General features: G+C 43.1%; 1 protein-coding gene across 7 annotated transcripts in view; it reads right to left on the reverse strand.

The window, feature by feature from the left end:
* The window catches only part of SLC16A12 (solute carrier family 16 member 12), a 101,198-nt gene that overhangs the window by 39,042 nt on the left and 36,401 nt on the right, over nt 1-25,755 (reverse strand). Inside the window, exon 1 of one of the 7 annotated variants that reach the window (XM_065922871.1) lies at nt 22,934-23,015. The exons of the other annotated variants lie outside the window; for them this stretch is intronic. The gene's annotated coding sequence lies outside the window, so the exon portion shown is untranslated. Of the gene's footprint in view, nt 1-22,933; nt 23,016-25,755 lie in introns of those variants that run through there. 7 annotated transcript variants of the gene reach the window in all.

The following is a 25,755-nucleotide window of genomic DNA, read 5'->3' on the forward strand; positions in this document are numbered from 1 at the left end:
ACTTCTCTGGCAGTCCATTGGTTAGGACTTGGTGCTTCCATTGCATGGGGCACGGGTTCAATCCCTGGATGGGGAACTAAGATCCCACGAGCTGCGTGGAGCAGCCACAAATAAAATGATTAAAAATGCAAAACAGATAGCAAGTGGGAATTTGCCGTGTGACACTGGGAGTTCAACACAGTGCTCTGTGACAACCTAGAGGGGTGGGATGGGGTGGGAGAGGGGTTCAGAAGGGAAGGGACACATGTATACCTGTGGCTGATTCATGTTGATGTATGGCAGAGGCCAGCAAAATATTGTAAAGCACTTATCCTCTGATTAAAAAAATAGAAAAAAAAAATACTGTGCAGGCAGAACTCAGGTCTGCACTCAGAGCGTGAGCTCCCTGAGGGCAGGGAGCCTTAATGCTTCAGTGGCTAGCATGGCTCCTGAGAGAGAACTGCTGCTGCTGCTGCTGCTGAGTCGCTTCAGTCGTGTCCGACTGTGTGTGACCCCATAGACGGCAGCCCACCAGGCTCCCCCGTCCCTGGGATCCTCCAGGCAAGAACACTGGACTGGGTTGCCATTTCCTTCTCCAATGCATGAAAGTGAAAAGTGAAAGTGAGGTCCCTCAGTCGTGTCCAACTCTTAGCGACCCCATGGACTGCAGCCCACCAGGCTCCTCCATCCATGGGATTTTCCAGGCAAGAGTACTGGAGTGGGGTGCTACTGCCTTCTCCGTGAGAGAGAACAGGACTCAGTAAATAGTAACGAGACACCCCCAGTTCTAGAGTTCTGGATGGGAGCTTGAGAAATAGGGGCAAGAAATCACCCATTCTTGTTTGTTCTTTTTTTAAAAAAAAAAAATTGTTTTGTTCTTTTTAGCCAGATTAATCTGTCAAACTAGATTAACCAGCCTTCCCAGTATCTGGGTTACAGAGCCCCAAGTACAGAGATGTCACAGAACACGGTGAGGCAGGGCCACACCTGGAAACAACTTCACTGCCAGGTTGGCCGTCTCTTCTTGCTTTTGCAGAGGAACTAAAAGCGAACGTGGGTTGCTGAGAGGCTCACCTACCAGGCCTGGCACTCGGCCCACGGTCTGGCCCACACTGCACAGGCCATCAAATTCCACAGGCCCTTAGAGATGTTTATTTTTGCGTTCCGTAGACTCTGCTCACTGCTGGAGCCATGGCAGGTCACACAAAGGACAAGGTGTTGCCAAGCTGAGAATGTGGGGTGCTCCCTAGTGCAAGACCCAGAATCTGAATTTCTTCCTGGAAATGAACAAGTGAGCAAAGTTTTTACAAAATTTCCTTCAAGATGTAGGTGACTGTCTTTGTCTCTGTCTGATTGAAATACTTAGGACTGAACCCATTCCTCTCACTTCCTTCTGGCTTTGGACCCACGGAAAAGTCTGATTAAAAAAAAAGGTTGGAAGTAATCCCCAACTTTTTTGTGTGTGAGGTCCCTGTATACATCACAAGGTATTTCCTTAGCCAAGTAAGGCAACAGTTGTATTTTTAGAATAAGTTATCTGTTGATTCATAAAATATGTAAAGGTAGCAGTTAAAATGAATTTCAAGGCATTTTCAAATACATTTTATTTGATGACTCACTAAGACACTTACAAACGTGAAAAATCGTGGTAACTGTAAGACATTCTTCTGTCCATTGACAGGATGCTGTCATGTATGCATGGATTTGCATATCTTGTACTAATTCTGTTGTCTTCTGAGTCTGAGGACCACCCACCCCCCACCAAGATTAGAAGCCTCTCTCTGTTTATTAAGGGTAAGCCTAGTGCCTTGAAAAACATCAATTCCTTCTGGTTTACTAGATATATTATTTATTCAAGGTCCCAGTAGGAACTGAAAAACTGGGGAGATTCAACAAAAGTACTATTTATAAAGGTGTGGGCAAGTGCTCATAAGATCTATCAAAGGTCAGAAGAGTCCTCAAGGACTGGTGCCATTACCACCTCTAGGCCAGAGAGGCAAAGGAAAAGAGAAGTTCCTGGAACCTTCTGTAGAGTCACTGAGTAAAGGAAAGCAGCCAGTTCATAAGGATCTGACAGTAAAAAAAAATCAAGGAAATAAATACACCAACCTCAGACTCCACCTGACTTCCAAGTCCCATCAGTGGCTGAACCCAACAGGAATCCAACTGATGTAGCCCCTACATGTCAGCCTCCCAGGGCAGAGAACTGAGTGGAAATGGATGGTCAGTGAACTTGGAGGTGCACATAGAAACTGTCCTGCACACCAGGGTAACCTAAAAACTTGCTCAGGGCTATGGTTAAAAACGAGGTCAAGTCCTGAGCCAATCAATGCTGGGCCTTGCCTTAAAATTATATTAAGCTATTCAAGGTTACTGACTCAAACCTTCTGGTGTATTTCAAATATATAACTCAATTGCACAACCAAACTCCCCTGCAGCTCATATTGAAACACTCCCTTAGGTTCAGCCTGCGATCACCTTTACAAGGGCAACTCCAAAATCTGCATCTCTGCCGCCAATCTTCCTACCGAGTTACAGATTCAAATTTCCAACAGCCTACAGAGTACCTCAGACTCTCTAAGGTATATCTATAAGCAATGTCTATAAAGCATTGGCTAGTCTCTCCTGGAAACACATTTTATTTTTATGCTGTTACCATTTACCAACTAGGTGTGTTAGAACACTCTGAGGCTTTTTACTCCTCCCCATCTCTCAGAACAAGTGAGTGAAACTCATACCACTTCTGCTGGTAGCCTGCTCAGATCTGCCCTCCCTCTTAATTTCCCATGACCTTTACCTGAACAAAGTAAGAGCCTGTCTTGGCTGGCCTGACTAATCCTAACTCCACCACTTAGAATTAAGACTTCCCTGCACTTATTAATTATGACTCTTATTTTATGCTTCAAGGCCTCAGTTCTCTTATCTGCAGGGTGGAGCCAGGCATAGTCCCCTACCACTGGGGACAAAGACCTCCTCTCCATTGATTCCAAGGGGCAGAAACTCCAGCACAGCTAGCCTCTCCAGCCTTCCTCTACTGTCTCACCTACTTTTCTCCCCAGGAGAAGGAGTCGGTTCATGGGGGTGGGAGAAACAGAGGTACATGCTTAGCTTTTTGTTTTCTTTTTCAAAGTGGAATCGGCCTGCGAGCAGAGAGTGCTCATTCTTCTCAGCTCTTTCACTCTATACATGAACCCAGGGCAGACGCCCATCAAATGAGGCTTATGGCTATTTGAGGGCTGCCTGGGTTGATGACAGGGTAGCTCCATCTTTTACGTGGCTAGACTGGTGCAGTCCTTCTTGGCTGGTAGTCCTGAGCCTCCCCCCAATTATCAGTGTTATTAGCACACAAGGCAGCATTTTAGGAAAGAATAGCTAACATTTAATTTGAATACATACTACGGGCAGATCCTACGCTTTGTGATATAATATGGATTGCTTCATTTCATTTTCTCAACAACTCTGTGAGGTAGGAATTGGGATCGAAAAGATCAATAAACCACTTGGTCTCCTCACAAGTTCAAAACTAATTTAGAGGTAGACACAAGAACCCGTCAATACTCTGGCCACCTGATGCAAAGAGCCGACTCATTGGAAAAGACCCTGATGCAGGGAAAGATTGAGGACAGGAAAAGAAGCAAGTGACAGAGGATGAGATGGTTGGATGGCATCACCGATTCAATGGACATGAGTTTGAGCAGATTCTGGGAGATAGTGAAGAACAGGGAAGCCTGGCGTGCTGCAGTCCAAGGGGTCACAAAGAATCAGACAGGACTGAGGGACTGAACCACAACCTTCTCATTATCACGATTGTTGATGTAACAGACCGCCTCCATGAGTCTTAGGAAAGGGATAGGAATTTAAAATTTCAATATTCTCTGATTATCATAATATTTCATATTTCATATCAAGATAGTGCGGAGAATAACAGTGACATCAAGTAGAACTTTATAAACTGCAAAAGAAAATCTATCACCATTTCCTCTCCAAAGACTTCACCGAGAGGCATTCACAAGGATCCTGAGGCTGGGTATGAAAGCTGTTTTGAATGCACATTTCTCCGGGGAGGCTTACAAGAGGCCCTTAGGCCATGGTGCAGCTGTAAATAGTAACACAACACAGCTCAGAAAAAAAAAGTCTTAAAAACACACACACACACACACACATATTCCTCTGACAGGATAACCCTCTCTAAAGAGTTCCAGAGGTTTCCCCCTCCCTCAGCTATACCACTGCTCTTTGAGGCCTTTTAGACTGCTACAAATATGAATGCTGAAGCACACGGGCCAGTGCACTTGGCCTGGGGTCAGACATGTCTGGCTTTGAATCCCAGTGCTGACAATTAATAGCTGTATGAACTTGACATTTGATTTAACTTCCTGAGTCTGTCTCCTGCTCTGTACCTTGGGGTTAATAGCTCCTCTTTATTAGGGCTTTAATGAGGATTAAAGGGCAAAATATTTGTTAAAGTGCCTGACAACCATTAAAATATTCACATAATAACATATATTAATCCCCTTCCCTATTAAACCAGCTGATACATTTTTCATCTTCATTTGTACCTTTCAATAATTTCCCTAATTAAAAAGTGAAGCAAAAAAAAAAAAAAGGCAAAGCAATTATACAACTATATAGTAGACACAAAAAATGCTTACCTAAGTTAAACTCATACCAGTTACGATTTCAAATGTCAGAGTTAGCAAAGTATTAATAAATAAACATCTTTATCATGGGCTTCCCTAGTGGCTCAGCAGTGAAGAACCAACCTGCAATGCAGGAGACTCGGTTTCAATCCCTGGATCAGGAAGATTCCCTGGAAAAAGAAATGGCAACCCACTCTAGTATTCTTATCTGGGAAGCCCCATGGATGGAGGAGCCCCATCTTGCAAAAGAGGCAGACAAGACTTAGCATCTAAATAACAATGACAATCTTTATCATAGCTGAAAGCACCCATATTTCTTGTCATTTAGCCAAAGGAGAAAAGTCAGGGAGAGACCCAGAGATTTTATCTATGTCAATTTTCCCTTACATTATTGAGACAAGACAAAGAAGTTAAATAATTGAATGAGGGATAGTGGCAAAGAGAAAATGATGGAAAACAGTAAATTCAAGAAATACTATGGTCTTTGAACATTTAAAGTAATTTTCACTTCTCTGCAATATTTAGTTGGTTCTTTCTTTAGAATTGCGCACTGAAATTCTTTGCAGGGAAATATCTATATATCAAATAACAAATACGTCCATGTTCTCTTCCCTTTTTAACAACTTTTCCTAAGTAGTACACAGATAGCAAGTCCCATCCATGGATTATTATAAAGCCTTTACAAACGACAGTTATGAGGACTGTAGCAGCACCCAAAAATGCCCATGTTGGGCTAACTCTTAATCAGAACATGAAATGTACAAGCTATGAGTACAACTACAAAAATGCATATGCACAAGGACAAGAGAAAGGAATGCAGAGAAAAAGAAAATAGCTGTGTGAGGAAAGTAAGGTTATGAATGATCCCTGCCTATATTTTCTGAACTTCTTGGAATATTCTTATACCCTTCTTATAAAAAGTAATAAAACCACTTTTATACACTGTAACTAAGTATATTCTTACTGCTTTTTTTTTTTGCATTCAACATCGATTCATATATTCTTTTTCACATTTTGACAGATTTTACTTTTGACATTTCATATCTTTATCATGGTTGTGTTTGTCCTCTTCATTTAAACTTGTCATGATCTTATCCTCTGGAATACTTAAAAGAGCTTTACTTGGGGACCAAGTACATACACGTGCATTAAAAGTTACTCCACTTCTTTTCTTCCCAACAGACCAAAAATCTATCTGTGGAAAGAGAAAATTTATGATCATATTTTAAGGCTGTCTAAAGGAAATAATTCAGTTGACTAAGTTCAATTTTAGGGTGTTTTTTTTTTTTGCAAAAAAGTGAATGTGTGGTGTGTGTGTGTGTAAAATAAATTTATTACAGCATGCTCTTTCACTATAATTTTCAAAACTGCTTTCCTCTTATAGAGTGATGCTATATTTGGTGAGTAGATAACAAGGAATGAAAAAGTACTCTTTAGGGCAACTGTAACTAGACAAAATGAGACTACAATGTTCTTTCTTTCGCATTTTAGGCTCACACGGGGATATCACTCCCTTTTCTTTGACAGACTTTTTAAGAGAATGCTGAAAATGACAAAACTGTCTTTGCTGGGGGTTAGGAGAAGACTGAGTTCCTTGATATTTTCGAGATAAAAATAAATAAATGCTTGATTTATACCAAAAGAGTTTGAGGATCATAGGATGAGAATAGAAAATATTTTAATTTCTAAAAAAAAACAATTAATCACCTATAAAGATTGAAATGTACAGTTTTGTCATAATTAACCATTCATGTCTTAAATCCTTACCCTTCACTTAGAAGAGAAAGTCAAATAATACAAATTTAATTTATTTGGTTTCTTATTTCTCAAGAAAGCAGTCAACTAAGAACACAGCAAAAAAGGCTGATGAATGGCTGAGATCTACATTCCAAAGGCCAGTTTAATTTTTACTGCTAACGAGGTAGATTTTATGGGTGTCAAACCCATCAATGATAAGCTGTAAGCACAGTGTGAGGGAAAAGATAGACAAATCTGTAGCCAAACACATAATCATTGTTAAGAGTCTAATGGTAATAGCATCAACCAAGTAAAAAGAGAAAGAAAAGAGGGGAAAAAAAAAACCCCAGAAAATTCAACAGCCTGGAGTCATTTTGTTTAGAGAAAAATACATCAGTGTGTCTTCGTTCAGAGCTTACCAACTGCTGAACAGGTGGGATGTGGATCTGTACTAGTCAACTCGGGCTGGTAGAACAAAATATAACATAATACCACTGACTGGCTTAAACAACAGACATTTATTTCTCACTCTTTTGATGGCTAGAAGCCCTAATCAAGGTTCTGACAAATCTGGCTTCTGGTGACAGCTCTCTTTCTGGCTCGACGATGGCTACCTTCTTGCTGTGTTCTCACATGGCTTTCCTTGGCAGGTAGGGTAGGGGGATGTTTGGCCAGAAATAGAGGAGTGTGGGAGGAGCTCTCTGGTCTCTTCCCATAAGGACACTAATCCTATTAGAAAGGGCCCTACCTTTATGACTTCATTTAGCCTTAATTATTTACTTAGAAGTTCCGTCTCCAAATGATGGTTAGAGCTTCCATATGTGAATGTGAGGGGGGTACAAACATTCAGCCCATAATAGGATCCCTCAGCTGGGCAGAACCTTGGATTGGGAAGAGCCCAGGCCAGAAACAGTCTCACGGTTTACCCAAGTGTAGCTAAGCAGATCATGATTTTTGAGGTCTGGATCCATGAGAGAGGTTGGGAAGCACCGATTTCTGGACGCTGAATGCACCAGTGCACTGTTAACCGTTATAAGAATAAACTCAATGACCGCTTAGAGTGAAGAAAACTCACAATAATAATTAATGCTTAAATAACATGCAGTATATGCCACACCTGATCTTAGTGTTTCTTTACACATGTTAACTCATTTAATACTCACAACAGCCCTCTGATATATAAAGTATTATAACACCAGGCTCAAGAGACAGTCTTTTATCATCAAATTGCCTGAGTCTAAATCTTGTCTTCTGCACTTTTAGCTCTGTAACTGTGGTTAAATTACTAAGTCTCTCTGAACCTGTTTCCTCTTCTATAAAATGGGATGGATATATAAGCATACAATTCCAAAAAGCTGTGAAAACTAAAAATTTTCCATACATTAAGTGTACTCATTTTGTTGCTAGATCTAAGCACTCATAGTTTTCACTTACCTTTCTGAGAGCTGGTTTCAACTCATAGTTGTGACAATTTAGTTAATTCAATTAACACACTTAGAATAGTGCCTGGCACATGTGGGAAGTGATATACTAGTATTAACTATTATTATTGTTGTTCTTATTATTATTACTCCTGCCATTCCCTAGATGAGGAAACTGAGGCAGAGAGAGATCAGTCTGTCCAAGCATCAGCCAGCATGTGGCACATTGAAAGTGAATGCAATCTTAACCGTGGTCTTAACCGCTGCACTGCACCATCTCCACTAATTACAGAGGTTTCATTTCTGTTCAGTCATGTTTAATGTTCCATGTTTAAGAACTATTACTCAGTTGAAAAAAAAAGAATGAAAGAATGCCATTTGTAGCAACATGGATGGACCTAGAGATTATCACACTAAGTAAGTCAGACAGAGAAAAACACATATCAAATAATATCACTTATATGTGGAATCTAAGAAAAGATTTAAAAAAAAAACTTGTTTATAAAACAGACTCACAGACTTCAAAAACAAACTTATGGTTACCATAGGGGAATGGTATAGGACGGGATAAATCAGGAGTTTGGGATTAACAGAAAACACTACTGTATATGAAACAGATAATCAACAGGGACCTACCTCTAGCACAGTGAACTCTAGTCAATATTCTGTAATAACCCAAATGAGAAAAGAATCTGAAAATCTGTATATGTATAACTGAATCACTTTGCTATACATCTGAAACTAACACAACACTGTAAATCAACTAAACTCCAATATAAAATAAAATGTTTAAAAAGGCAATGTTTTAATAAAATATTTTAGAAGTTTTGTCCAGCTCAGCTTCAAGGGAATTCAGCTCTATCATTCAGAATGATCCAGGAGCAGGCTCTGGGGAAGGGGGCCTGCAGCCATGTCAATGCTATACGATCTGAACCCCTGGCTTAGCTCACCAAACCAGGAGTCCACACCTGATCCCCAAGAGCCAACCTAAAGGTTGAACTAATTCTATATCTTTTGAACAGGTAATGCATTCTTGCCTGGAAAATCCCATGGACAGAGGAACCTGGCAGGCTACAGTCCACGGGGGTCGCAGAGAGTCGGACACGAATGAGTGACTTGACTTCTTCTCCAGTGGGAAAATGAAGTGATTGAGTCAGGCTGGAGCTGGAAGGTGCTGAGTTAGGCTGGAGAGCCATACTCCGCTATGTATATACCCAGAGGCGCTAAGAACCAGGAGAGGAAGGTAGCAGTTCCAGGTAGACCAAAGGTTCTCAACCAGGGACAATATGACCCATCAGGGGCCATTTGGCAACGTCTAGAGACACATTCTGCCATCATAGTCAGAGTATTTTCTTTAGCATCTGGTGGACAAAAGTTAAGGATGCTGCTTTAACCCTACAGTGCACAGGACAGCTCTGCCAAAAAAAATATATTATCTGGCTCAAAATGTCAGTTATGACGAGGTTGAAAACTCTGGTTCAGACTCGGAGTAAGCAAGGAGTCTAAAGTCTCACAAGGAGAGGGTGAGATGAAGGAGCTATTTGCTCTAGTTCCAGTGGCTCCTCAGGCCCCAATTCCAGCTGCTCAGAAAGATGTATAGCTCTTCCAGCCCTAAATTCACCTGAGCTTCTTTGTGATCCGTGTTCCTCCTGTCCATTTATCATTCCATAAAAGTTCCCCTTTACCTTCAGTTCAGTTCAGTTCAGTCGCTCAGTCGTGTCCGACTCTTTGTGACCCCATGAATCACAGCACACCAGGCCTCCCTGTTCATCACCAACTCCCGGAGATTACTCAAACTCATGCCCATCGAGTCGAAGATGCCATCCAGCCATCTCATCCTCTGTCGTCCCCTTCTCCTCATGCCCCCAATCCCTCCCAGCATCAGGGTCTTTTCCAATGAGTCAACTCTCACATGAGGTAGCCAAAGTATTAGAGTTTCAGCTTCAGCATCATTCCCTCCAATGAACACCCAGGGCTGATCTCCTTATACCAGTTTAATGAGTTGATGTTTCCTGCAGCCAAAGACACTAGAGACAGGTTCAGGGGACAGCAACTCAGGATGGTGGAAAGAGTACTTCAGGCAGAAGAAATAGTATATTTAAAGGCACAGAGTTTTAGAAGGCAGGTGGAGAAACACAGCAGGGGAAATGAAGAACAAAACAAGTGAGAGGAAAAACATGAGTCAAAGCACAGAAGCAGCATTAAGCATGGTGTGTTTTCATGTAGAAAGGAGAGTGGTCTCACTAGGTCAGCAGGTGCATCCTGGGGAAATTAAAGAAATTAAGTGGAAACAGCTTTGAATGAAGCATCAGACTATACAACTGTAATTGGAGAAGGAAATAGCAACCCATTCCAGTATTCTTGCCTGGAGAATGCCAAGGACAGAGGAGCTAGGTGGGCTACAGTCCACAGGTCGCAAGAGCCAGACACAACCTAGCGACTGAAACAACAAATAAAAACATACAACTGTGGAGAAGGAAATGGCAACCTACTCCAGTATTCTTGCCTGGAAAAGTCCATGGACAGAGGAGCCTGGCGGGATGCAGTCCATGGGGTTACATGACTGAGCATGTGTGCACGAGGGTGGAGGGAAATGGGTTGGTAGCAATAAAGTGGTAGAACTAAAAAAAAAAAAAATAAAAAAACATACAACTACAATACAGGCTTGGGCTTCCCAGGTGGAGCTAGCTAAAGAATCTGCCTGAAATGCAGGAGCCGCAGGAGACTCAGGTTTGACCCCTGGCTTGGGAAGATCCCTTGGAGAAAGAAATGGCAACTGACTCCAGTATTCTTGCCTGGAGAATCCCATGGACAGAGGAGCCCGTCGTTAGGCTATAGTCCATGCGGTCTCAAGGAGTCAGACACGACGGAAGTGACTTAGCACGTAGCACAATATAGGCTTGCATATCAGTGAATCTCCTAGGCCTAATTCATCCTTTGAATGGATAAAAGAAAAAAATATCAGTGTGTTTGGGAATGTATACTTTCTTGGCAAGCCATCTCTACTCAGTAAAAACATTGCCCTCTCAGTTAAAAGAAAAAAAAAAAAAAAGCAACAAGCAGGATTTTCCCAATATGTGAAATAAACTAAAGCAGAGGCCGAAATCTCTAGCATTTGTGGCAATCAGCCAAAAGAGTTTTTAATCAATAAGTTTCTTGATTCCTCTTTCTATACTGTGGGGAAGACACAGCATTCTCACTGCTTGGTACTGAGGAGGGTCTGAGGTAGTAGGTAAAAGCCCCATATGACTCAATTTTTTTTTTTCTTTTAATTAAAAAAGAAAAAGTCCACAAAGACTGGGAAATGGGCTACCCTTCACCTCAGTCAAGGAAAGAGACCAGATTCACAAAAGCATCATTAAATCTTTCTGGGGAAGAAAAAACAAACAAAAGAGGGAAATATACATGTCAATTATGTGACACTGACATGGAACAGAAATAAGTTTAGAAACAAAAAGAGAAAAGGAAATGAATGTTATTGAAGCAGAGGCCTCCACAAGGCTTTGTTTCTCTTTTTCCTCCCTTGCTTTCTAACAGGGATAATGTGATTCCCCAAGGAAAAGCTGCTTTTGTAGTCAGCAGGTCAAAGGTCTTAGCTCCAAAAACAGTGGATACACAATGTTCCAGAAGAGATGTGTGTGGCTTCCTGGTACTGAATCGACCCCTGCAGGTCAAGAGACACTCAGGATGAAACGTGGAACTATGAAATGAAATGCATACCCCTTCACTGCCAATGGGCAGTGCTTCAGGGGTGGGTGGACGGCCACCAGGAACCTTTTGACAGCTGGCTGGGAAGGAGGCCTGGGCCCGGTGGGATCGGTACAAAGGGTCAGATTCCTCTGAGTGAGCTCGGCCATCCTGGGGAAAGGCAACAAGGCTCCTCTAAGGGGAAATAACATCCGGCTGACGCATTGGGTGTTTAAAGGAAATGCCCAGGATGGTGGAGCAAAAAAAGACAACTCAACATTTTAATTCCATAGGTGAACATCATCATCACAAGAGCAGACACTACATTTTAAGCACTTATCTGTGGGCCAAGCACTGTGCTAGGAGAGTCACAGATATTAATTATAGTCATTCAGAAAGGGATCTGAGGGACCTCCCTGGTGGCCAGTGGCTAAGACTCCATGCTCCCAAGGCAGGGGCCCCAGGTTCAGTCGCTGGTAGGGAACTAGATCCCACATGCCACAGTTAAATATTCCACATGCTGCAACTAAGACCTGGTGTGGCCAAACAATTAATTTTTTTAAAAGCATGGGATCTGGATACCTGCACTTCAGCATCAGTGCAGCTTGGCATCATGGTACCACAATTTTATAAGGCAGAATTTCACTGTCCTTTCTGAATTAATGCTGTGTCTATAAAAAGCACTAATAAGGGCTTAAGAGCCAAAGCCATCCCTTCCAAACTGGCAGGCCGTGGGAGGGGTTCAGTGAGACTTTGAAAACAAGCTTGCTTTCATTAGTTGGGTCCTGCAATGCCTATGACTGAGACAGCAGCAGTGATAACAAATCAACGGCGATAATCTCACCAAAGGATGCCTCAGAAATCTAAAGATACTCCTTCTCTGAGCAGTTCGGAGGGTTTTCAAAGAACCACCTCCCTCATGAAAAGGAAGCAGGGGGACTTTCCTGGTGGCCCAGTGGTTGAGAGTCCACCTTGCAATGCAGGAGATACGGATTCAATCCCTGGCTGGGGTGAAGGAGGAAACAGAACAGGCTCCATCCTGAAAGCAGGAAGCCATCTTGGGCCGGACTGTGGACTTTGAGCTAGATGCCCAGTATCTATGGAAACGACACACCAACTGGAAAACCAGGCCCCGGAAGGAAGAGTCCCAGGGCTCATACCTAGATTCTCTGTTGCCTAAAAGAATACCCTAATTATCTGTGTAACCAAATAGAATCATAAATTCTATTATACTTATTGGGGTATGACCACAGGCCTATTGATAATTGTCCACTGTTAACTACCTAGGCTTAAGGCATATGAATCACGGGTGAACTTTGATTATATCTTTCTTTTCCTTTGTTCAGACTGCTTTCAGGGAATTTGGGGAGGTGGGTTTGGGCACATACATTTAGGGTATATAAGGTTTTCAGAAAAACTGGTTAGGGTCCTTGGCTAAGAGGAGACTCTGCCTTGGGCCCGCCAGTGTAATAAACTGCACTCCATTATCTGCATTGTCCTTCTGAGTGAGTTTGTTTCCTGGAACGCGTGGCTACAACATTTGATGCATTGGCTGGGAAACTCCTCACTTTGAGGAGACAAGTCCCAGTTGGGGCTATGCCTAGGTCTTGAGGCTCGAATCTTCCAGAGGGGGTAAGGCGCCTCACCCTTCTGGAAGGATTCTGCTTCTCAATGACTGAACTTTTCACGTTAGCAGGTAGTGGACGGCAGCAGGGGAACTGAATGCTCAGGTGAGGAGGAACCCACCTGGTAGGGTGGAAGAGGGGGCCTGATCACCCCCCTGGGAGGGATTAGAAGGGGCACAGACCCACAGGAGCCTGGAATAGGGAGGTGGCAACGATTGCTTGGTACACAGGTTGACGAGCGTGTTAGGGCTTAGGAAGGAAATTTGTGAAGGTCATTTAGGAGGTGGTGTTCACACCGTCTTGGGGAAAATTATTACCAAGCAATTGCCAGGGGATTGTTAGGAGAAGAAACTTGGTCTTTATGTGCTCGTATTCTGCCCTCCCCAAGGAGGTGTCCCATCTGCTATGAAATTCTTGACCCCCTCGGAATTGTCAGGCTAGAAGGAGGGGGATACATAAGTAAGTACGAATTGGCATTTTCCCAGAGATGGCCTGAGACGTGGGATATTTAACCCATCTGTATTTTCATCCACACTTGATCAAGCCCACCAAGGCAGAGTGGACTTTAAAAGTTAAGGGAGAAACAGTCTTGGACCACGTGCTGTTCTGGTTTGGCTGTGCTGACCGGCAGGTGAAAACACGCTGATCCCCCCTCTCCCTCTGGGATCTGGCAGGTAAGGCTCTTCTCACCCCAATTAGGAAGGAGGCAGAATGGCAATTTAAGTGTCATTGAGTGGAAATATCAGAAGTATATAGGGTACTGAGAACTTCGTAGACAGAACGAAAAGGAAAAGTAGAAGAAGGTCCAAGAAGGTAAGCAAAATGGGGGGAAGTGAATCTAAGCCAACTATATTGGAGTGCATGATTTAAAATTTAAAGAAGGGATTAGGAGGAGACTATGCGGTGAAGATGAAGCCTAACCGCCTGCACATACTCTGTGAGGCCGAATGGCCCCCTGTGGGAGCAGAATGACCACCAGAGAACACCGTGAACTTAAAAATAGTGGAAGCAGTCTACACAGTAGTCACAGGAGAGCCAGGACACCTGGATCAATATCCATATATTGACTCATGGCTAGGGCTAGCTCAAGACCCTCCTACTTGGACAAGGTTCTGCATCCAGAAGGGAAAGGGAAGAATATTAATGGCACAAAAACTGACTGATGATAAAAAAGGAAATTCTACAGGATTTGGACGGGGATGACCTGACCCCTCCCCCATACTGGATGGTGATGCGCCTGCCTCCCACTGCTTCACCAGGACCGGAGGCTGCCTTAATGCCCGATCCAGGGCCAGGTGAAGTTCCTGCAGCAGCCGCTGCTCTTCTACCAGCTCTCCCGGAGCTCGTAGAGCTGTTGTTTCAGCAGGCTCCAATCCCAGCAATGGAGACCTCTGGTTAACGCCCCCAGAATTCCACCTCAGCTGGACCTCCTAGATTGTATCCACCTCTCCCGGTGAGTACTGATGAGAAGGGGGGAGAAAACACAGCAATGAGACAGAGGCTGCGCTCCACCAAGGAACAGGGGGAAAGAACCCACTACAGATGCCCCTCAGAGAGCTACAGCAGCCTCCAGGTCAGGACGCATGGGGCACTACCACCAGCCCCCTGCAGCCTATTATTACCAGTCATTTTCCTCTACGGATGTATTAAACTGGCAGAGACATGCTGCACCATACTCGGGGGAGCCACGAGCCATGATTAGGCTAGTGGAGACTATTTTTCAAACCCACCGCCCTACATAGAATGACATAATCCAACTACTAGTCTCCCTTTTCAGCACTGAGGAAGGACACAGGATCCTAACTGAGGCCAGAAAATGGTTCACAGAAATGGCACCCAAGGGGACTGCAAATCCGCAGCGTGGGCAGAACTAGCGGCCCCCGATGAGGAGCCCAACTGGGGCTGTAACACAGAGGAAGGGAGGGGACACCTGGAGAGATATTGGGTAGCTATTTTACAAAGTCTCAAGAGGGGGGCCCGGAAAGCCATGAGTATCGCAAAACCCTCTGAAGTGATTCAAAGGGAAAGCGAATCACCCTCTGAGTTCTGCGAAAGACTGTACGAGGCCCATACACTTTATACGCCAGTAGACCCAGCCAGAGGCTGCTGGGTCTCAGATGGTGATAAATGCAGCCTTTGTGCCTCTAGCCTACCCTGAAAGTGTCAGATGGGGGGACACCAAGTGACTCGTGAACTTTTATACATCCCTGAATGCCCAATACCTTTGTCAGGAAGAGACTTGCTGTCTAAATTGGGGGCACAACTGACATTTCTCCCCACGAAAGACACACTGTTTGAGTGGGCTCAACCACCTACTTACTCTTCCTCTCGGTAACCCCTCAAGATGAATGGAGGTTGCACAATCTCCCGGCAAGAAAACCGGATGGGCTAAACAGTCAAGACAGAGAGTTAACTCAACAATTCCCTGAGGTCTGGGCGGAAGACAACCCCCGTAGGCTTGCAAAACAAGTCCCACTGGTTATAGAACTCAAACCCAGTACAATTACGTCAGCACCCACCTTGGGCCTGCCAGACCTTGCTAAGCCGTTTACTCTTTCTGTGAATGAAAAGGACAAGGAGGCTACGGGATTGTTGTCCCAGATTATGGGGACATGGGACAGACCAGTGACTTATCTCTAATCAGCTGGACAGTGTTGCCACTGGGTGGCTGGGATGCTTACAGGCAGTTGCTGCAGTTGCCTTACTGGGCCGGGAGGCAGCCAAGCTGACTTTGGGCCAAGATTTGTTTGTAAGAGTCCCACATGAGGTCAACACTCTCCTGCGAGGGGACCCCCATCAATGGCTGTCAACATCCCGGATTACTCAATACCAGGGACTGTTATGTGAGAACCCCCACGTTACTACTGAGTCAGGCCCTGAATCTGGCCGCTCTCTTTCTTGTGGGAGAAGGTGGGGCCTCATATGATTACAAGGAAATATGCCAGCAGACCTGACTTGAGGGACCAGCCAATCCCGGGCCCAGATTTGGTCCTGTACACCAATGGCAACAGCCTGGTGAAACAAGGACAATGACTGTCGGGATAAGCAGTAGTCATGGAAGAAGCCATCATTGAGGCTAGCTCTCTGCCATCACACTGGTCTGCTCAATGGGCCGAACTATATGCTCTAATCCAGGCCCTCCAGCTGTCAAAAGTTAAGAAGACAAACATTTACACAGATTCCTGGTATGCTTTTGCCAAACTACAGGGCTCTGTATAAGGAAAGAGGCCTTTGACAGCTAGTGAAAAAGATATTAAAAATAAGGAAGAAATTAAGACCCTATTAGATGCTGCCTGGGAACCAGAAAAGGTTGCAGTCATACACTGCTGAGGACATCAAAAAGAGGATACCCCCCGGACTCAGGGACAAGACAGGCAGATAAGACTGCTAAACAAGCAGCCGAGGGCTTGGGGGTGACAAGGGAAACCCCTATTAAAGCTCTCATGTTGGCGGAGCTACCTGAGCTAACGCTAGACTCTCCAAAATACACTGAAGCCCAAAACCAACTAGCCAAAGTGGAAGGGGCCATCAAGACTGAAAAGGGATGGTGGGAATTGCCAAGTGGCAAATTATTGGTACCGAAGGGGCTGGCACCCAGTCTGGTAAGCCAAACACATCAAGCGACGCATCTAGGCCATGATAAACTGGAAGAGCTAATTTGAAAATATTTCTTGGTTCCCTGCCTCTCTTCCCTAGGCAGGACAAATCTCAGAACTGCACTGCCTGCTCACAGGTCAGTGCTGCCTCTCAGCACAGACAGAAACCTCCAGGGATTCAGCTAAAAGGCACACTGCCCTTTGAACACCTGGAAGTGGACTTCATGGAAATGAAACCTCACCGACACTACCATTACCTGCTGGTCATAGTATGTATGTTCTCGGGATGGGTAGAAGCTTTTCCTACCCAGACTGAAAGAGCATCAGAGGTAGCTTGGTGCCTGCTCAGGGAGATAGTTCCCAGATTTGGATTTCCTACCAGCATTGGATCGGACAATGGCCCGGCTTTCGTGGCTGATTTAGTATAACAAGTAAGCAAAACTTTAAACATCAAGTAGAAATTACATACAGCATACAGGCCCCAGAGTTCTGGGATGGTGGAAGGAACCAACCGGACACTTGAAGAGACACTCTCCAAGTGGATCTTACAGACTGCCTGCTCCTGGGTAGACTTGTTTCCAACGGCTCTGCTCAGACCCAGGATGACCTCATGGCTATTCTCCACACAAAACAATGTATGGGAGGCCCCCCTCCCATAATAAAACAGGTGTCACCAAATTTGCCTCAGGTAAGGGAAGATGAGATTTCACAGCAGATGGAGCAACTGGGTAAGGTAATAAATCAGGTAACTAAGTTTGTACAAGAAAGGGTGCCATTTCCCCTTGGGGAACAGATTCACGAATTTGTGCCCGGGGATCAGGGGTGGTCAAGGACTGGAAACACGACTCCTTGGGCCCACGTTGGAAGGGTCCATATACTGTTGTTCTAACCAGCGCTACTGCAGTTAAAGCTGCAAGTGTCGTCCCCCGGATCCACCACACGAGGGTGAAGAGTGCATACCACGCAGACCTGGAGGACCCGAGTGGACTACACAAAGGACCCCACTGATCCCCGGGAAACCAAGATCATCTTAAAGAAGAAAAAGAGATGAAGCTCTACAATCAACTACTGCTACAGGGACTTGCTGGTATCATCTTGAGACTAACCATAGTTTCAGTATGAAGAGGGACCTGTGCTATAATTCAAGTTGAACGTTGTGTATATATTCTTGATTTATCTGGCTATACATCAGCCACCCTAGATGACATGAAAAGTCAGGTTAAAGTTATGTCTGATGATAATCTTCCTTTTTGGACTTCAGTCCTATCTTGGGTGAAGGGTGATTGACGGAAAACTATATTTACCATTGTTACAGTTGCCTTCATAGTTCTGCTTTGTGGACCCTTTATTTTACAATGTACTATGAACTTTGTAACCCAAAGGTTGATGTCATTCTCCCAAATTGGAGGTCGGAGAGTCAGGCTGCAGTATATCCCTGTGAATGATGCTCATACTGTGAGTTAAGAGCATCAAGAGGAGGCAGTGAAGGAGGAAACAGACAGAACAGGCTCCATCTTGAAAGCAGGACGCCATCTTGGGCCGGACTGTGGACTTTGAGCTAGATGCCCAGTATCTGTGGAAACGACATACCAACTGGAAAACCAGGCCCCCTGGATGGAAGAGCCCCAGGGCTCGTACCTAGACCCTCTGTTGCCTAAAAGAATACCCTAAGTATCTGTGTAACTGAATAGAATCATAAATTCTATTATGCTTATCAGGGTATGACCACAGGCCTATTGATAATTGTCCACTGTTAACTACCTAGGCTTAAGGCATATGAATCACGGGTGAATTTTGATTGTATCTTTCTTTTCCTTTGTTCAGACTGCTTTCAGGGAATTTGGGGAGGTGGGTTTGGGCACATACATTTAGGGTATATAAGGTTTTGAAAAACTGGTCAGGGTCCTTGGCTAAGAGGGGACTCTGCCTTGGGCCCGCCAGTGTAATAAACTGCACTCCACTATCTGCATTGTCCTTCTGAGTGAGTTTCTTTCTCAGAACACGTGGCTACAACAGGGGAACTAGGATCATACGTGCCACAGAGCAACTAAGCCCGTGCGCTGCCCACTACTGAGCCCACACGCTCTGACCCCAAGTGACACGACCAGAGAGCCCGAGTGTCACAGCCAGAAAGTCTGAGTGCCACACAAAGGATCCTGCAGGACACAGCGGAGACTCCGAGGGCCACAATATACACACAAAATTAAAAAAAGAAAAGAAGTTCAGAGGAAGGATGACCAGGATGCTGAGGGCTCATGGTGAACTAAGATACAAACTATACCCGAGAGATCAAGATCTGGTTGAACTTATTCTGCACAATATTAGGATACGTAGAAGCTTTGATGTGACAAGAGTCAGAAATGGGAACTGACACATCAGCAAAGCAACTGGGAAGTCACTTTGCCAACTTACACCCCTGTTGGCACAAGCTATTGTATGGCCTCTCGAAAGGAGTCTTTTGAGAGAAAAGAAAGGGTGATTGTACTTCTTACTTTTAAATACTCATCTCTAAAAAATGTGAGTATTTTTATAATGGCATTATATTCTGAAAAATCCTTTGAAATTACTCTTTGTATTGTTTTCAAATCCAGGTCATTTAAATAAGGAATTCCAGCTCACCATTTTGTACACAAAGTATTTCGACCCCAACAGTACTGCTTAATTTGATCATCAATAATGCAAATCAGACTTTGTTCCCAATGACCTTTGATGTTTCCAAAAATTATATTCACCTTCTTGAAAACCAGACATTACTGAGGATATTCAAAGAATAAATTAAAAGTTTTAAGTAGCTTCAAAAAATGAAAGTTCTAAAATATCATGAACAATGATAGCTTGACCTTAAAAATCCCTAAGGCTACTTTTAAGAGAATAATATCATTTGGATATATATTTCACACTATATTTTTGAGTCAATATTTTACATGTATTTATATCTGTGTATATTTAATAAGGCCTGTTATTTCAGATATGCTGAAAAAAGGTATAAAACTTATTGTTAACTCACCCCTAAAGCTATCAGTCCAATGTCCTTTTATGATCCTAAAAGTCAGTATAATTGCTGGTCATCATCAAGGAGAAAGTGGAATAAACTGAAAAATATAATCTTGCTTGTATCAAACGTCAGCATCCATAATGCTGCATATAATTCTGTTCACTTGCAAATAATCAATATTTCAATCTCAGAAGAGTCAGATGACTAAAGTGTCCCAAGATATGCAGAGTCTTCATGTGAAAAGGAATTAAAAAGTAGGGAGTTTCTTCAATAGCAAAGAAATAGATCAAAGAGTGATGGGTTTGAATCTCACAAATTACAGGGCTCAGCCTACCAGACTGCCCCAGGCTAGTCTCAGGTCCTGGGGCACCTGTAACCTGTGGCTGATCAACTAGATTTCTGGGTGACCACCCCGTTTCAGATTCTAAAATTTGCTAGAATGGCTCACAGAACTCAAGAAAACACTACTTACTTTTACGGATTTATTATAAAAGATATAGACGAACAGCCAGATAGAAAGACACATAGGGCGAGGTCCGAAAGGGTCCTGAGTTGGAAGCTTCTGTCTGTGGAGTTAGGGTGTGCCACCCTTCCAGCAAGTGGATGCCAAATTCACCAATCTAGAAGCTCTTTGAATCTCTAGTTCAAGAACTTTTCTAGAGCTCAATCTCCAGCCCCACTTCTTTCCTCTCCCAGGAGATCAGTGAGTAGGGCTGAAAGTTCAAATCCTGTAATCACCGAGTCTTTCGGGAGACCAGCCCCACCCTGAGGCTGTCAAGCCCCACCCCCCACCACCCCTGCCACCCTAAAGTATCTCATTAGCATAAACTTAGGTGTGCTTAAAAGAGCTTCCCTGGTTGCTCAGTGGTAAAGAATCAGCCTGCCAGTGCAGGAGATGCGGGTTCGATCCTTGGGTCAGGAAGATCCCTTGGGGAAGGAAATGGAACTCATTCTCCAGTATTCTTGCCTGGGAAATCCAACAGACAGAGGAGCCTGGTGGACTACAGTCCATGGCTTGCAAAGAGTCAGACACAATTTAGCAACTAAACAATAACAACTTAGTATATCAAAGTACACTCCTATCACTCAGGAAATCCCAAGGGTTTCAGGATGCCTTACCAGTAGCTGGAGACAATAACTATGTTTTTTAATTTTATTTACTGTAAAATTTTATTTTTACTATACCTCAAATAAAGTTTCAATTGAGGTAATGAGATAAAATTAATGTGAAATTATATTGTGATAAGCCGGATGACCATCTTCAGAATTTACACCAAAAAAACCTCATTTCATATCTCTTGGGCTCCTCACTCAGCTTCGAAAATACAAAAAGGCTGGAAGAGTGAAGATTAAAGAAGAGGGTTTTGGGGAATCCCTGACGGTACAGTGGTTAGGACTCAGAGATTTCACTGCTGTGGCCCCGGTTCAATGCCTGGTTGGGGAACTAAGATCCTACAAGCCATGTTGCAGCTTCAAAAAATAAATAGGTGTTTTTTTTGTTTTTTTTTTTTTAGACAATTTCTTTACGGGGGATAGTTCTACCTGCATAACAAGCTTAGAAAAACGAGGGTGTCAAGGAATCTAGGGCCTAGTTGGGACTCTGAGTTTGAAAGCACAGTGGAGGGGGATCAAATTCCAGGCCCAGGGGACCAGAAGAGAAGCTGGAAAATGACTCTGACCCTGGCACAGAGGACAGTTGCCCCCTTCTGACAACAGTAACTGCACGTTCCCTCCTTCAGGAGGACTCCAGGGATCCAGGAAACTTTCCCACAGGTCATGACAGACTTTGCTGTGGAAAAAGCTGCCTGGAGCCATTATCTATGCTTGCTGAGTCACTTAGCTCTGTCTGACTCTTTGCAAGCCCATGGACTCTTTGCAAGCCCTCCAGGCTCCTCTGTCCATGAGATTCTCCAGGCAAAAATACTGGAATGGGTAGCCATGTCCTCCTCTAGGGGATCTTCCCGACTCAGGGATTGAACTAGCATCCCTTTCATCTCCTGCATTGGCAGGTGGGTTCTTTATCACTAGGACCACCTGGGAAGCCCTTACAGTCCCGCCCAAGAGGGCCTCTAGGCAGGGGAAGTGGTTCTCTCATACACAGCAAGGGTCCATAACCACGGGAGATCCAAGAACTGAGGGGGTGACAAGCAGCCAGGGAAGTACCTCATGCCTCGGGCATGTGCCTAGAGGGACAAGCAAAAAATAAAATTAAATTAAAATGAAACCATCCCCTGGATAAAGAGCGTACATACCAAGTAAGATTGTGCCCTCGTCTCCTAATCTCCTCAATAACTGAACTAAGCCCTAGAGGAGCTCAATTTCTTTTGTTTTACAACAAGCTGGGAGAAAAGAAACACTAGTCCGAAAAAGAAAGAAGGATGATGCCTCCCTCTCCCTTTCCAAACAGCCAACTTCATAGCAGTGCTGCCTGGGGAGAAGGTAAAACGGCATTAAGTCAAATTTTACATTTTTATCATTTGCCTGGGTTAGGTATTCTAATTTCTGAATTGAGATGGTGTGACTTGAAGTGACTAAGAATGAACCGAAAGTTATAGAAAACTTTCACGTTTTCATCCAGAGATAGCAGTGGGCTATTCTTCACTGAACAAGTTTTAAAGAGAAAATGGGAAAAAAAAAAAAAAGAGAGAGAAAATGGGAAATGGAAAAGAAAATAAAAGAGGTGTAGTTTCAATACAACCCGAAAAGGAGGCCTGTTCAACATCAACAAGAGTATCACTGTGACTCATCAAAATCTTACAAAATATCTCCGGAGGCAAAACCAATTGAAGTAGAAATAGGAAAAGTTTAGACCAATTCATAGATAATATAGTAAGTCCCTACCTATGAACCTTCAAGTTTCGAACTTTCAAAGTTGTAAACGTGCATTCCCTCAACATTAGGCGTGAGTGAATTGCAGCTCACCCTCCGTCTCCTATTGCTGACAGTCCTTCAGCTCTACCAACTCCCACCTCTTCTCCCTCCCCCAGTCAGTAGCTCTTCTTGACTGTTCACTCGATGCCAGCCCCTGTGTACCAGCTGTTCTACTGTACATTTCAAGGTTATGTGCTGTCAGATTAAAAATGTCTTTACTTTTTGTGTTTTTTCGGTATTATTGTGTAAAAAGTATTATAAACACAGCACATAGTCTAGGTACCCAGTTAATACAATCTGCTCTAACTTCGTTGGACTTACGAACAAACTGGACTTATGAACGAGCTCTCAGAACATAACTCGTTTGTATGTGGGAACTTACTGTATCAAAATAGGTTTCCCAGGCAAAGAGGGAAGATATTTGGAAGATGCTGTCACACTTTGATGCTAACATGATATCCATGTCCTCCCACTGGCTTCATCTGTTTGTGGTGTCACACTTACAAAAGAACAAAAAATTAATTTTAATGTTTTAAAGCTACACATATCTTAATTGACCATAACCATAATATAGCCAAATAGAATAATCCATCATCATTAGTACTTCATTGACCAAGGCAGTTTAAATAAGACTCTATAAAGATGATGATAAATGTATATAGATTATCCACTAAAGGTTATTATTGATTTTCTCTTGAAGTCATCCTTTATCTTATGTGGCCAGAGAGAGAAGAGCAGTTTAGGTAGAAGAATGGGAACAACCCAGCCATGCCTAAATGAATTTGCAAAAATTATCTATAAATAATTTATTTTAGTAAGTCTGTACTACTTTGTCATGGTTGAGCATCCATAAAATAAAAGAATAACTTACATTTGTTGTACAGTGCAATGGACTTTCTATTCATAACTATTATTATATTTAAGCCTCAGATGATCTAGTGAGGAAAACAGAGGAAGTAATGGTCATCTCTTGTTTTTTCTGTTTTTCTGCCCAGCATCCAGGCCAAATCACTTAGGCCACAGCATCCCAGTTTTCCATCAGGAACCTTACCCATTCTTAGATCATGTGCTTTGGGAATCTACATGTTCCTGGAGAGGCATGGCTGGTTAGAGGCACAATGATTCATTCAGAGACTTATGAACCAAACTAGACCAGTAAGAGTCAGCCTCGCAGCATTTGCTGGAACAACTGGGAAGAAGTGCCTTCTTTGCGTGGAATTCCAAGTCACAGAATGGATACATTGAGCTGCTGGTGACCATTTTTGTCTCCACTGAGAGACACCCCACCTAAAATGAAGTCAACCCAGGAAAGAGAAGGAGAAAGACAAATACATATTTCTGAAACCGTGTAAACATTTGAATCAGCCACCACTAAATCCCACCCTTGGAGCTCTCTGTTCAGGGAATAAATGAATTAGCTTTTTGCTTATAGTCACATTGACTTTTATTTCCATTATTTGCACCCAGGCTCCTAATTAGTTTTTTGAAGTATTGTTATTCTTGTCATGTGTATATGGCCCAGAGCTTATGTGGTTGTCCAAGACCAGGCAGTGGCTAAAGCAGGACACAAATGCAAAGCTGTCAGATTCATCTTTTCAATTCCTCAGCTTGGCTCCCCATACCATATAGTTATATTGTACTGTGTAACTGTGCTGCCCTTAATCTCTCAGTCCTGTCCAACTCTTTGTGATGCCATGGACTGTAGCCCACTAGGCTCCTTTGTACATGGGATTCTCCAGGCAAGAATACTAGAATGGGTTGCCATGCCCTCCTCCAGGGGATCTTCCCAATCCAGGGACTGAACCCAGGTCTTCCGTACTGCAGGCAGATTCTTTACTGTCTGAGCCTTCAGGGAAGCATTACCAATGTTTTATAGGCTTAAACAAACACTCAGATAATCAGATGAGCCAGCAATCATCAGAAGCAGGAGATTCAGAATGAACCTGTAACATACAGCAGATGAGTCTACAACATACAGCAGATATTTTAAAAGTAGGGTTCTCACTAAAGTAATTTTGTTAAAACAGACTAGTACCAATCAATCCATTTCTTCTAACGCTAAAAGTTCTAGATGCCTGGGAAATTGAAGCATTGAGAGCTACAGAAATAGAGTAGAAATTTAAAAAATCCAAGTAACTATATTGGCTCCATTCCTGTTAGCAAACGAATTCAATCATCCACACACTATTTTTTCTTTTCTTAAAGAACTGTTAACAGCAATGTTTGGGATCAGGTTTTTCAATTATATAATATGAAAGTCTGCCAGAATTATTACATAAAGTAAATGTTTTAAATCTGACAAAGAAACCAATCAGTCAAGGATCAAAGAGGACATATATAACTAGCTCACTAACAAAAACATATGTTCTATCTCACACTGTTGATAGGATATTAGTTGGTTCAATTTTTTGGGAGTGATATTTTACAGCATCTATCAAAAGTTTAAATGAACTTAACTTCTGACCCAGTACTTCTACATTTATTTAGGAATCTGTCATATAGTAAGACTCCCCTAAATGCTCTAGTATATTTGGATAAAGGTGCATTAGCACTATTTATGACTACAAACACACTGGAAGTAGTTCCTATTTGCAGGGAATCAGCTGGATAAATTGTGCCACATTCAGACTCCAATTTACTATAGATTGAACATACATGTTTATCTTTGCATTCTCCTAAAATGCCACTGACGGTAAAGGGATAAAAAAAAAAAGAAAGAAACAAGTCACAAAGATAAAGTGAACAGGAGAGATGATGAGAGCAGAAAAGAAATGTGAACCAAACACTGGAAGCTGGGGAATAAATGAACAGATGGTATAGGACTTAGCCAGAGAATGCTGAAACCTAAGCCAGCAGGGAAGGAATACAATAAGGAGTAAACCAATTGTAGAATCACAGAAAGAGTCAGAAAAGGAGCAACAGAGGACTTCTTAGAGGCAGCAAGTGTGGTTAAAAATAGGATAGACAGAAAGTCTTTAAAAGTTCTCCTCCTCCCCACCCACCCCAGAATCAGGGTCATTTGCAACAACATGGATGGACCTAGAGACTATTATAACTGATGTAAGTCAGACAAAGACAAATACCATAAGACATCACTTATATGTGGAATCTAAAATGCAGAAATAAAGCTATCTACAGAAGAGAAACAGACTCACAGACATAGAGAACAGACTCGTGGCTGTCAAGGTGGAGAGGGTTAGGAGA

This window comes from Muntiacus reevesi, chromosome 2, assembly GCF_963930625.1.
Source record: "Muntiacus reevesi chromosome 2, mMunRee1.1, whole genome shotgun sequence".
Taxonomy (NCBI): domain Eukaryota; kingdom Metazoa; phylum Chordata; class Mammalia; order Artiodactyla; family Cervidae; genus Muntiacus; species Muntiacus reevesi.